Below are 13,520 nucleotides of genomic sequence, written 5' to 3'. Positions count from 1 at the left end.
ATAGTTCCTCTGCTTTGTTTTAATTGATTAATTGCTATTGTAAAGGTATGCAGAAGGATAAAGATTACATAAGTCAGACAAAGAATATATTTCTTTATTGGACAATGTTACCCCTTCCCTGGGTATTTCCCACCACCCACAAGTTATATAATTACCATAGTGCTACAGCTGCATTTGTTCACCCTTTGTCCCACCATTTATATGTTCTCCTTACCTTCCCAAAGACAGATAAATGAACAAATAAGATGAAAGGAAGTGAAAGAGAAAAAGCAACAAAGAAGGAACCCCCCCCCCCCCCACTAAACCCTCTTGTTTCCATTTCCTGGAGTTCTAATGTGTTGGTGTTCCATTTTAACAAAGACCACTGCCCCTGTAATTCTTTTCTTCCCCCCCCCCCCCCCCCGCTTCCCAGCCCTTCCTATCCCCCTCCATCCCCCCTCCCCATCTCTACCCCCCACTCCTCCCACCCCAAAGTTGTAAAGTTCGTTTTTCGACATAAAGTCTTGTACATCTCATTGTTGCAATGGGTCCACCTGTATCCCTATGTAAATGAGTTGTTTTTTCCCTTCCCCTCCACAAATTATACCAACATCAAATACAGTGAAAGCAGGTGTTATATTGTGGGAGAGGGACATACAAAACAACAAAGAAATCATCTTATAAATATGTTAGAGACAATCGCATGAAAGAAAAAACATTTGAATACTTGTCTTGGGGTTCATTTCACCTAACATCAACTTATCTGACCTTTTCTGCTTGTCTCAGACATATACTAGTTATTGCAAATAAGGGAAACCATTGGGCCTATGTTTCTTTGGGCCTGGCCTACTTCACTTAATAGAATTTTTTCCAAGTCTTTCCATTTCCTAACAAATGGGCAATGTCATTCTTTCTGATGGAGGCATAGAATTCCATTGTGTATATATACCACATTTTCTTGATCCATTCATCTACTGAGGGCCATCTGGGTTGGTTCCTTATCTTAGCTATGGTAAATAATGCTGTGATAAACATATGTAATTCCTTTCCTTAATTCCAGAGGTTTTATAAGCTATTTCTTACAAAAAACTTTTTTCTAAAAATTTCGACAGACATTATTTTAAAAAAGGAAAATGGAGTTGCTTATACTTGCTTCTAATCTCTTACGTGTATGTTGTAATGTTGCTTTGGTATGGTTTTAGGCATGTTTATAAAACAATCTGAGTATTTTAATGTATACAGAAGTATGTGTTCTATCACTGAGCCCCTAGATTTATTTATTTTTTAAATAAGTTTTTTATTGTAAAAATACTGTACAGAAGGTTACAGTTACATAGCAAAGTAATGAGTACATTTCCTATCAAATTGCATTTTGTTTTTTCCCTTCCCCTCCCCAAATTAGACCGACATCAAATACAGTGAAAGCAGGGGTTATACCATGGGGGAGGAACATACAAAGCAACAAAAAAATCACATGGTACAGTATAAATATGTTATAAACAACGGTAAGAAAGAAAAAAAAAAACACTTGTGTCCCTATCTTGGGGTTCATTTCACTTAACATCATCTTATCTGGTTATATGTACATAGCTTTTGACCTTTTCTGTTTGTTCCAGACATATACTAGTTATTGCAAATAAGGAAAACCATGGGACCTATGTTTCTTTGGGCCTGGCTTACTTCACTTAATATAATTTTTTCCATGTCTTTCCATTTCCTAACAAATGGAACGATGTCATTCTTTCTGATGGAGGCATAGAATTCCAATGTGTGTGTGTTTGTGTGTGTGTGTGTGTGTGTGTGTCTGTATACATTTTCATGATCCATTCATCTACTGAGGGGCATCTGGGTTGGTTCCATATCTTAGCTATGGTAAGTAATGCTGCAATAAACATAGTTGTGCTTGTAGCTTTAGTATGGTCTTGTTTGTGATCATTTGGGTAAATGTCCAAAAGTGAAATTTCTGGGTCATGGGGAGCTCTATGTGAAGTCTTTTGAGAAACCTCCATACTGCTTTCCCAAGTGGTTGAACAAGTTTACACTCCCACCAACAGTGCAGTAGGGTTCTCTTCTGTCCACGTCCCCTCCAGTATCTGTTGTTATTAGAGTTCTTGATTATAGCCATTCTAACTAGGGTGAGGTGGAATCTCAATGTTGAAAAATAGGGAATGCTTCACAAATTTGCATGTCATCCTTGCACAGGGGCCATGCTAATCTCTGTATTGTTCCAATTTTAGTATATGTGTTGCCAAAGTGGGCATCCCCTAGATTTATTTTGAAAACAATACCTTAGAATTAGTAGTACTTAAGTTCCATAATAACTCAATATTTTATGTTTGTGTCATGTAGTATTATAAATATTTGTTTACATGGTATAGTTGAACTTTCAGAATATATTTCATTGATGGGCTACATATCTAAAAAATATACTACACATATGCATACACACATATCTACGTAGGACTGTTAAATTTTGGTTCAATATAATAGAGTTATGGCTAGTTTGACTTCATATAAAACATAATTTTGTGAAGAAACTAGTCTGATTTACATAATTTTTATTGAGAGTTTTAAGTTTACAAGTTAATTTTGAAAAGCTATATATAGTGTTAGACAAAAAGAAAGGAATTTTAGACACTACTATTTGAATTTATTACTTGAAAATTATTAAAAACCAAGACTAAGGATTCTTTTTTGTTGTTGTTCTACTGGGGATTGAACTCAGGGACTCAGGTTTGCTATGCAGGCAGGCACTGATTGAGCCATAGCTCTAGCCATCCTTTTGGCTTTGGTTATTTTTTAAATATGGTCTCACTTTTAGCTCAGGGCTGGCTTCCATTGTGATCTTCCTATTCTATGTTTTCTACAATAACTGAAATGATAGATGCACACCACTTCGCCAAGATTTTCCTACTGCGACAGGGTCTAGCAAATTTTCTTTCAGCTTGGATGATAACCCTCCTGATCTCAGCCTCCCACATAGCTGGGGTGACAGGTGAGAGCCACTATACCCAGGTATTGTCTGGCATGAAAGTCTCTTTAAATTTTTCTGTTAGATTGGCCTTGACCTGTAGTTCTCCCAATTCTTTTTATCTGAATAGCTAGGATAATAGGCATGAGCTACTGGTGCCTGGTTAAGGATGCTTTTTCAGTGCAAAGGTTTGAATTCAGAGCCTTGTGCTTGCTGGGTAGACATTCTACCACTTGTGTCACACCCTAGCCCAAGAATTAAAAAAAAAGTCAATCTATAAAACTGAAGTAAGTTCTTTTTTTTTTTTTTTTTTTTTTTTTTTTTTTTTTTTTTTTTTTTGGGTCCAGTCGTGGGGCCTGAACTCTGGGCCTGGGCGCTGTCCCTCAGCTCTTCAGCTCAAGGCTAGTGCTCTACCACTTGAGCCACAGCGCCACTTCCCGCTTTTTTCTTTTTGCTTATGTGGTGCTGAGGAATTGAACCCAGGGCCTCATGCATGCAAGGCAAGTGCTCTACCACTGAGCCACCTTCCCAGCCCCTGAAGTAAGTTCTTATATAATAGAATCTGGATTGGTGAGATTTCCTGTTGATGGGTTTTCAGGACATGCTACTGTGAAGGTATTTTAGAAAACAACAGAAGTAGGCAGGTTACTCTCTGACCTTCCAGAAAAGAATAATAACCTCAAAGAGATGATCAAACTTAGGAACCGGACACAGGTTACATGACTTGCATTTCAGCAGTTTTCTCCCCTCTATCTACAGGAAAGGAACATCCCTCTCTCCAGAGACACAGTAATACAGGAAGGAATCAGAGTAATTGGTCCTTGCTGAGCCCCTCAGCTTATATATTGGACATATTCTTATATCCAATTATACTTTTCTATAGCTGTCTATTTGATCAAACCTAGTATCAAAAAACAGGCTCAGTGGGTTTTGTTTGTTTTTGTGGGAATTCTTCAATTCCTTATCAAGGACCTCAGTTCCTTATGAAGGATCCTGTGTGGCATAAAACTTGGAAATAAACCAATAGGCTTTTCTCTTGCTAGTATGTCCCTTTTTAGAGTTCCAGCTATGAACATGAGATGAGTGAATAAAAGTTCTTTCCCTTTCTCTACATCTTGAATACTTAAACATCCACATAAGCTGCTACTAATGGTTATTTCTGGCATGTACTGGTGGGCTGAATGAAGAGAACGAGCTCATCTTTGCGCTCTGGTGCCTGTGGGTTTATGGTGGGAGCTACTTGAGGGAGCAGGTAAGGTGTGTGGCCTTAGGTCTAAGACATTTTGTATCTCATCATGACCTTGTTTTCCAGAATCACACAACACCTTCTCCTTTCCTAGCATTACCCTATGGCCTTGAGAATTAAGAAGTTGAAGATTTTGCATTTATATGGCCATTTCTCCATATGATGAAATTGCTCTGAGAAGCTTTTTGCATAGAGATGGATATGTGATTTTACTAATTTTTTTCAGCTAACTGCAATTTAGTTAAGGAGGCTATTAGATTGAGAGATTGCTAAAAATTTTGCCTGCTGCAATTATGATGGCCTTTGAAAATCTTTTTTCCCCCCCAAATGAGAGAAGTACCCTTGGTTAACATGATAAAAGATTCTTAGTACATTTACCTCATAAAAGGAGAAATGAAAGGTTTTTAGGATGTTCATTTGTACATTATGCATTCTCATATTCTGTTATTTTTCTCCAAAAGATGGAGAGAATAAACTCTGTATTTTCTGCTACTTGTGAGAGATATTTCCAGACATCTCCAGGACCTTTCAGGCAGCTTCATTATCACATGATAACTTGAACTTCTAACCACCACAGGCTAGTGTGTTTCCCAATTGCCCGCTGGCCCTCAGGACCTGAGTTAGGCTCCCTTTTAAAAACAGCAGATCAACTGAACCATATTCCATTTGAAATTAAGCAGAGACTAACGTCTCTCTCCAGCTAGGATGTTTGTTTTCCCATTTTTGTACCTGTGAGGACTACCAGTACCATGGTGCCATTTCTACCTGCTGGCACATGCCTCTAGGCATTGGTCTCTATATTTCCTTCTCTTTCTCACTTCTCTCTTAACCCTACCTGTGCCCACTCCTTTATTTACTTGATTTTCAATTGAACTCTTAAAAACAAGTTACTTTATGACTGATGTTAATTCGAATCACCTCCTAAATGTTAACTCAGTTAGTGGTGGCAAATCTGTGAGATGGGACATTATCACCACCCTCATTAAACAGAGACGAGAACTGAGGCATAAAGAGGTTAAGCAATCTGTTAGTAAGTGGTAGAGCCAGGACACAAACCCAGGCAGGCTGACTCTAGATTCTGTGCTGGCAATAACTATGCTGGTGTGTTACATTGTCAGTTAGCAACTGAAGTTCCAGAACATCTTCTGAATGAATACCCCTTTACCTTGTTGATTTAGCAGAAAACTTTGTATCTGAGATGCTGGTATTCTTTGGGGAAAGCTGCTTGTTGCCCCCAAATCTCCTGTTAGTGGCCCAGAGATGTCAACCATAGTATCTTAGTTCTCTATTGCTTTACTCCTTACGTACGTCATCCAGTTTTGTTATGTTCTTCTTTCCTTTTCTTCTATCTGTATATTCCTTCAACTTCTGATGATTTTGTTTTAAGGATCATGTTGTGATCCTTGCTTACTTCTACTACATGAACACAAACTGAGTGCCCTCACTTAGAGCTTTGAAATCAGTCAGATTCCAGAAGAGTCAATTTAATCAGTTTACCCACCCTGTCAATACTTGAGTTTCTTTATTTGTAAAATAGGCATAGTAGCAACTGTGCCCATAATAAGATGAAGCCACATATATGGAGTTGTTGGTGCAGTATTGAGCACATATGCAATATTAAACAGAGGGTAGTTCTTATAATTGTTAGTAATACACATTCTATCCTACCACCACCATTGCAGGTATTTCTTCTTGCAATGTACCGTGGCTGACTTCTGCCCATATACCACTGTAGTTATCCAGGAACATGGCAAAAACTTCAACTTTTCATAGGCCAGAACTACCTGTTTTCGAGACCTTGAACTTGCATACAGCTTTCTTATCATTACAATGTCCAAACCTTGGTATTTTACTTCCATTCTGCTCCTGCTCATGCTCTAGTCCTCACTGAGACCTCTGTTTTCCAGGTTAGTCTGGATTCGTTCTTCTTTATACTAGCTAAGGCCTCAGGGTATAGCACACTCCTGGTGCCTTTTTCAGCTGCCCTGTTCTCTAGTTCTGTTTGAACTGGTTGGCAAACATCAGTGGTAGAATAATCCAGTGGTAGATAAGTTTGCTTTTTTGCCTCAAAATCTGAGCAAAAGCCAAACAAACATCTCTGCCAGCGCCCACAATTTCCTCTGTGTCTGGTTCCCTAGACTGTGACTCTCTGCCTACTTGATTTGGTTACTTTTTTGCAGTTAAGCATTTCTCAAGTACTGGAACATAGATTTGTTTCCAGCCTGGAATTTTTGAAATGCCTAAATATTCCCTCTACTTGGAACTTTTCATTCTTTGAATCTCAAATGTTATCACCTTTCAGAGTCTTCACTGTCCACTTTGAGTATCCTTATATGTTTGTAACCCTGTGGGAATATGCAAGCCCTTATCACAAATTAAAGTTATCATCTTCTTGACCTTCCCACTAGTTTAAGTTCCATAAGCAGCAAGGACTAGGACTGTCTTATTCACCACTTCATTATATTTTTTATTTTTCCTTTTCTGGAAGGGCAGAGAAAGAGGTTTATTACATGGCAAGCAACAGAAAGAGAGCATAGTACTTCATTTCCACCCATCTTCAGGGTACAGACATGAGCTATGGGTTTAAATAGGCAAAGAGCTGGGGGCAGGGAGAGAAAAATAGGCATAATGATTAAATAGTCCTAGTGAGAGTTGTGGCCTGGTTGATCATTATTGTTCATCATATGTATTCCCATTATTTTTGTTATATGTAATAAGTGCTAAAAATGTTTACTGAGTGATTGAGGAAATGAAGAAATCATACAACAGGACTGTCAGTTCTCCTAGAAAAACATGTTTGCAAACTCAGCAGCAAGTCTGCTTGGCGGTGCCAGAGCAGTTGTCTCTCACTACTTTTGCCTCCTATCTTGAGCAGCCTGTTCCTCCAGTTCTCCCTCACTGATAACCCTGAGCCTGGGACCTGCTCACGGCAAGTCTCTGTACTTAGTAACCTGGTCTGCTACTACTCTTGGCTTTAAAAGTTTTCTATAGCTTTAGGAAAACAGGTATCTTTAGACTGCCTGTTAATTCCCTCAACTGTTCCTGCTCTTCCTTTTCTACTTGTCTATTTTCAGTCCTTTCTGTTCATCAGATTTTTCTCTTTTTCATTAATAACTCGGTAACACCTACCCTATGCCAATATAAGCCGAAAACTAAGGTGAGAAGCCTAAGACTTAATATCAAAAAGCTCCAGAGCACATCTAAATCTCAAATCTGCTTTTTCCTCCCCACATCATGCCTCTTCTTCACTTTTCAGTTTGTATCTTCAAAAGAGTTGTCTGTCTCTAATTGTTGTCTCTAATTCTTTTTTTTTTTTTTTTTTTTGTGTGTGTGTGTGTGGGGTGCGGGGAGAGGGAGATGTTGAGCTATATAGTTATCACTTGACCTCTGAAGGGGCTAAAGATTATGGTAAGCCATGCTCATAACCCTGTGTCTCTCATTCTGTAACCTCTGTTTACTCTCCTTCCTTTAACCTTCTTCAGTCAGTAGGTTATACCTAATCCACTATTACACTGTATCACAGGCCATTGATGGCTTTAAAAATAATCCTACAACTGTTGTTTGTTATAAAGTTGCATCCTGACCTCTGATCCTCATGGTGGGTTTGGTGGTTTGTGGCAGTGAGCATATGCATCAGGACTTGAAAATTTTCTGGCTTTACATCAATAGAGTCAGCCATCAGCAGGATGTGGTCATACTGGATGTCCTTGATCTTTTTGAAAAAGTCTCATTCACATATTTTGATAGTAAGCCACCAGACTTGGGAGATGGTATAAATCTCCCATTACACTACCCATTACACACTCATAGATGTCCCCACTAGCATAGTGAGTGACTCCTTATCTATAGTGGAGTAGGGCCTAGTAGCTTGCATAATAGCTCAGTCATCAGAGGGCCATCTGTTCACCTTGCTGAGGCTGATGGTCCTATTTGAAGTGTGTTGAGGCTGTCTTCCTGACCCCTGAAGACTGCAGCAGTATCTTGGTACACATGATTTCTGGGTTGAGCAGGGCAGCTCACCACAAACTGCAGTGTTGTAGTTAGAAAATGTTTGCGGATGGCTTTTTAATCATTTGTTCTAGTGGATACTTTGGTTTATTACATGAAAGAACACACAGTCCCTTTCTTAAATTCTCCTTTTGGGTTCTAAGACAGTGCTGCCTATTATTACTATTTTTCATATATCTTTTTGTTTTTCTGTTAGCTTATCTCTTTGCTTTCCTCAAGTATATTTGTATTTTCTGGTTTCTGAACCTACTTCATGATTCCTTAACAATGCCTCTTCTTTTGTGTTGATGGAGGGTGAATCTGTCCATGAGCTAGAACGTCAAATGTCATCCCAGATATTCAGTCAGGAAATGCTGTCAACTTGCCTTTGTAAGTTCTCTTAGTTTCTCTCTTCAGTTTTGTCTCTATTCTATTACACTTTCTCAGTTCCTCAGACATTGCTTACCTGTTACCCGTACTCCTGTGATCATCTTATCTATCTTTTGCACCTTGCTCCCCTGCTGTTTTTCTGTACCACCAAAGAAGTAATTTTTATATTCCTTTCTTAAATGATTTTATTGTCTGTCTGCTGGGCATAGGGTTAAACTCTATTTTTAGTACTGTGGTATAAGATTCTCAGTGGTTGACTGTGCACTTAGCTTTATTTCTTACGTTGTCCCACACAGTGCCCACTATCTAGACAAATGCCTGTTGTAGAAACTGTCATGCTTTATTTCATTTATTACTTAGAAATCTTTTTCAACTGGGATGAGAATGCTTTGAGGGATTCTTTCATCTTTGTGTCTGTGGAGCCTGAAGTACTAGAACTCTCTGACAATTCTTTTGAACTTAGGTTGTTAGGATAAGAAGTGCCTGGGAGATGATTTATTATGGTCTCATTGCTTTTACTGCCAGGGCTGCGTGATGTTTCTAAGAACTCAAGGGGAATCCAGTTAGTGTTAGAACAGTCTGCTTCTGTCTGCTTGCTGATGTGGAATCAATGCCACTCCTTACATCAAAGTGTAATTTTAAAGACTTGCTCTTAAGGATGAAATGTTTTAAAATTCTATTTGACAGTTTTACAGAATAATCAATTGGAAATATCTATTTAAAATGAAGGGTATAAAATTTTTAAATTGAAGTTGGTCTCAACATTATGTCATCCTGTATTTTGAAACGTATAGTTCATATCACTTGCTAAAACCATATAATAAGACACTTCAAACAGCATGTGGAAACAAATTCATTAACTAGTACTACCACAGGAATGACTCAAATAAGCTTCTGGGACTTTCAAAGTTTCATATGATTGAAAAATGATTCTAAAAAGTTGTTGAGATTCCTTCACGTTATATATGACATTGTTTCATAACAATTTACAATAATATTGACAAGTGTCTTCCTACTGGAAAGTACAGTATTTGCTTGCTATTGTATACTGTTTAATCATATATCTATCTTTTAAAAACTATAACATTACAACGTCGGTGCGGGGGGGGTAAGGGGGGAAGGAGAAGGATGGGGATTGGGGGGGAGGGGGGAGGCTGGGAAGTGATATGAAGGGTAAACAAAGGAGGAGGCTGCAGTGCTTGGTAAGAAATGTACGCATTATCCTGCCCATGCAATTGTAACCCTTCTGTACAGTATGTTCACAAATAAAATAAAATAAAATTAAAAAACCATAACATTAGTGTCTGTTATATTGACACACATAATTAAAACATACTGCTTTTTTTTTTTTTTAAGGGAGATTTTTTTTTTTTATTCTGGTCATGGGGCCTGAACTCTGGGCCTGGGCACTGTCCCTCAGTTCTTCAACTCGAGGCTAGCACCCTACCACTTGAGCCACAGCTCCACTTCTGGCTTTTTTCTGCTTATGTGGTGCTGAGGAATCGAACCCAGGGCCTCTTGCATGTGAGGCAAGCACTCTATCACTGAGCCAACTTCCCAGCCCAACATACTGTTTATTCTTTAAAAATATTTGGAACACTGAATTTTTATTAGCATATGATCAGTTTTGTGCATAATCTTGGTGATTATTCTCAAAGTAGAGATGCTATTGCCAGAACGCCTGGCCATAAAGCTTGACTGTGCATCCAAACCCTCAATCACATTGGGAGAAAAAAAGATATGATGTGTACATAATGGAAAAAAATGAATTTATTCACCATTTTGGCCAGAACTGGGGAAAGAGAATTTTTCAATTTGTTTCCTCATTGCTAATAGCAGTGTAATAACTTTAAAAAGATGAGACAAGCCAAGAAATACACATAAGGATTTAGCCGTGGACTGATAACCACAGATGGTCTTTTCTCCTGGGAGATTACTCTTCTCCTGGGCTCATGGCTATTGAGGCTGGGCATTTTCATTCCCAGATAACATTTCCTGCAAGGATCCAAATTCCCATTTCCTTATGATAACTCCCCCCACATCACCTTTTCTTGCCCATTCCTTAGTCTTGAGAGGTTTGGGACTCTGCGCTATCTGGTGGGCCGTCTATCACTGGATGAATGTGTGGCTTCCATCAAGGGACCTGAAATGTAGAAGTGAAATAAGGAGCTTCATGGCCATTTCTTGAAGTAAATCCAGGGGCCGGATACAAGTGGTGCCAATGTAGGGAAGGTATCTAAAAGTTCTAACAGCTCTCCTGGTGGAAGGATAGGTAATACACATAAGAACCCCACTTCAGTGAGCCCTTCTGCTCTGCTTACTTCTGTTGGTGGATGATTATGATCTTGCCAGTCAGATCCCTCTGTTCTGCCCATTTAAGCAACAAGAAAAGTTTAGAAAGAGTAGCCCTTACGTGGAGTTTACCTTGAATTCACTAGTAAAGCCATAACTGGTATCTTAGAATAGAAACTCTATGTGTGCAAACTTCTGACAAGGCATAGTTACAAAGATAAAACCATTTATCTGTAAAACAAGCCTGGGCTGTCAGAATATTACATCTACACATTATTTTACATTTTTAAAAATTGTACACTAAAAAGAGAAAAACAAGTGAAAAAGCATTATAGGGATTTGTGTTCATAAACTGGAACATCAAAAGTTCCAATTGAAATCATTCTAGAATTCTAATTTCTCAGAGATTTTAATCATTCAGAGTATCATAAATGTATTTGAAAACATTAACTTTTCCATTTTACCATAAATGGCAAAGGACTATTGATACCTGATAAAGGAGAAGAAAGGAAGAATTCTAGGTTTCACAGTTACAGGGAGTATTTTTTTTTCTTTTGGGGGGTCCAGTCGTAGGACCTGAACTCTGGGCCTGGGTGCTGTCCCTCAGCTCTTCAGCTCAAGGCTAGTGCTCTACCACTTGAGCCACAGCGCCACTTCCGGCTTTTTTTTTTCTTTTTGCTTATGTGGTGCTGAGGAATTGAACCCAGGGCCTCAGGCATGCAAGGCAAGCGCTCTACCACTGAGCCAACTTCCCAGCCCTATTTTTTTTTTTTCTTCTTGCCTCCCTTTTCTTACTGACTGTGTGAGCATTATGTCTGAAATGTGCCAATGGTTACCATCCTGTGGCATTCACTAAGTTGTATCCTACAATCTTGCCTATAAGCTTGGCTGTGGATTCAAATGTTGCCTCCATTAAAAGAAAAAAATATATAAAATATCTTCTTTCCATCTCCTTGTCCTCTTCCTTCTCCTTCTCTTTTACCTTCCTCCTTCCCTTCCCTCCCTTCTTCCTCCCTCTTTATAAATGTATTTATAGTATAGGCCAAAACTGAGGAGAAACAAATTGGTCTTTGGTCTCTGTGTCTTCGATAGCAGTGCCACAACTCACAGAAAAGATGAAACAAAAGCCAGCGAACATGCTGTGTGTCCCAATTACCAAGATAGGCAGGCAGCCTTCTCCTGACCCCAGGGTTCTTGGGATGGACAATTTTCATTCCCCGCATGATAGTTCCTGCAGAAATTCTAGTACCTAGGACCCTGTTACCTTACTGTCACATAAACATCACAGTTTTAGAAAAGGAGAAAATGGGCGAAAAGAGTGTGTGTGTGAAAATATATGCTTTTCAAAGAAAAATATAATTAAAAACAAATCTTGTTTCTTATTGTTTGAGACTATTTTTAACAATTTCTTTGCACTTTAAGTGTAAGTTTATTTCTACTACCTTGCGAATGTAACTGACCCCTTTGTACATCACCTTGACAATAAAATTAAGCTTAAAAATTCATTTGAGGAAAATCTCCCATATATAAATAAGTGTATATGTAAAATAAAAAAATAAAGATAAAGCTGTATCTGTTAGGTTTATAAAAATATTGTTTCTTTATTAAAGTGTTTTGGTATTCATTTATGTTGGCAAAGGCTCCTAGTATTTCAAATATATTTTTAAGGAATTGCTCTTCAAACACTTTCATGTTCAGCTTTGAGTGAAATTATATTAAGGAAGCACTCTGAGCTGACTTTTGAAGGATGTCTGATATATTTACTGTATAATTTTCTATTTAGTGCCTGAAGGAATTTCTGTGCTACTAGAAGAATTAAAACATCTAATTATTCATAAACATTTTTTCCAGGAAACAAATTATCTTAGATGAAAAATGACATGTGGCTTTTGTATTAATAAAAACTCATATTAAAGATGATATATCTGTAATCATTGCCAAGTACACTGGCTAAGCACTGGATGCTAATGTTAACTGAGCTATAAAACCAACATTAGAAAATACTTTTAAGAAGTCACTTCATTGGCCTACTGCCTTTAGTAGATAATGTGATTAGCCACTTGGCAAGGGTTCAATGCATAAATGAATAAGTGAATTTGGATGCCTATAACTTGATGCTGTTTTTGTTTCATGAGAAGTTAAGAACATGTGAAGTTCCTATGGGAAGCTTCACTGTGTGAGATCTCGAAAGCTCTGTAACGTAGAAAGTCTTCAAATATTTGAGGATTTAGAAATTATGCCGTAATTACTTCAGTCAAATCTTAAGAACTTAGTAAATTTGTTCAGGATGATATATGTTAAACTGTGGTAATTTTGAATTATGAAAATAACGTTTTTGTGCCATTCAGTCTAATATTTCACCCGAGTCCTCTCGAAAAAGCTGAGAGTATGCCAAAACATAGAGGACCAAAGTTGTATTATGGATTATGACTAAAGAGTTCAGAAAGGATTTACATTTTTGTAATTTTTTTAAGCTATACGTTGGTAAGTTAATTACTGTTGTATTTGCTATGGACATACTGTTACTGATCCAAGGCATTTTCTTTCAAGACTATCATCTTTCTGTTTTGGCTATGCAACATCTCAGTTCCTCAGTGAAATGCACTCTTATACACATGAATACATGCACACTCTGTCTGTCTGTCTGTCTGTCTG

General features: G+C 38.1%; 1 protein-coding gene and 1 non-coding gene across 4 annotated transcripts in view; one reads left to right on the top strand and one right to left on the bottom strand.

The window, feature by feature from the left end:
• Nucleotides 1–13,520, top strand: part of Akap7 (A-kinase anchoring protein 7) — a 123,377-nt gene that overhangs the window by 28,184 nt on the left and 81,673 nt on the right. The window lies entirely within an intron of this gene.
• On the bottom strand, nt 2,137–2,240 carry LOC138819575 (U6 spliceosomal RNA). Its single transcript, XR_011369497.1, has one exon. It is a non-coding gene; the product is annotated as a U6 spliceosomal RNA (small nuclear RNA).

Source organism: Dipodomys merriami, unplaced genomic scaffold (assembly GCF_024711535.1).
Source record: "Dipodomys merriami isolate MVZ:Mamm:240054 unplaced genomic scaffold, mDipMer1.0.p SCAF_8, whole genome shotgun sequence".
NCBI classification, from domain to species: Eukaryota; Metazoa; Chordata; class Mammalia; order Rodentia; family Heteromyidae; genus Dipodomys; species Dipodomys merriami.
This window is presented reverse-complemented; position numbering and strand designations above follow the sequence as displayed.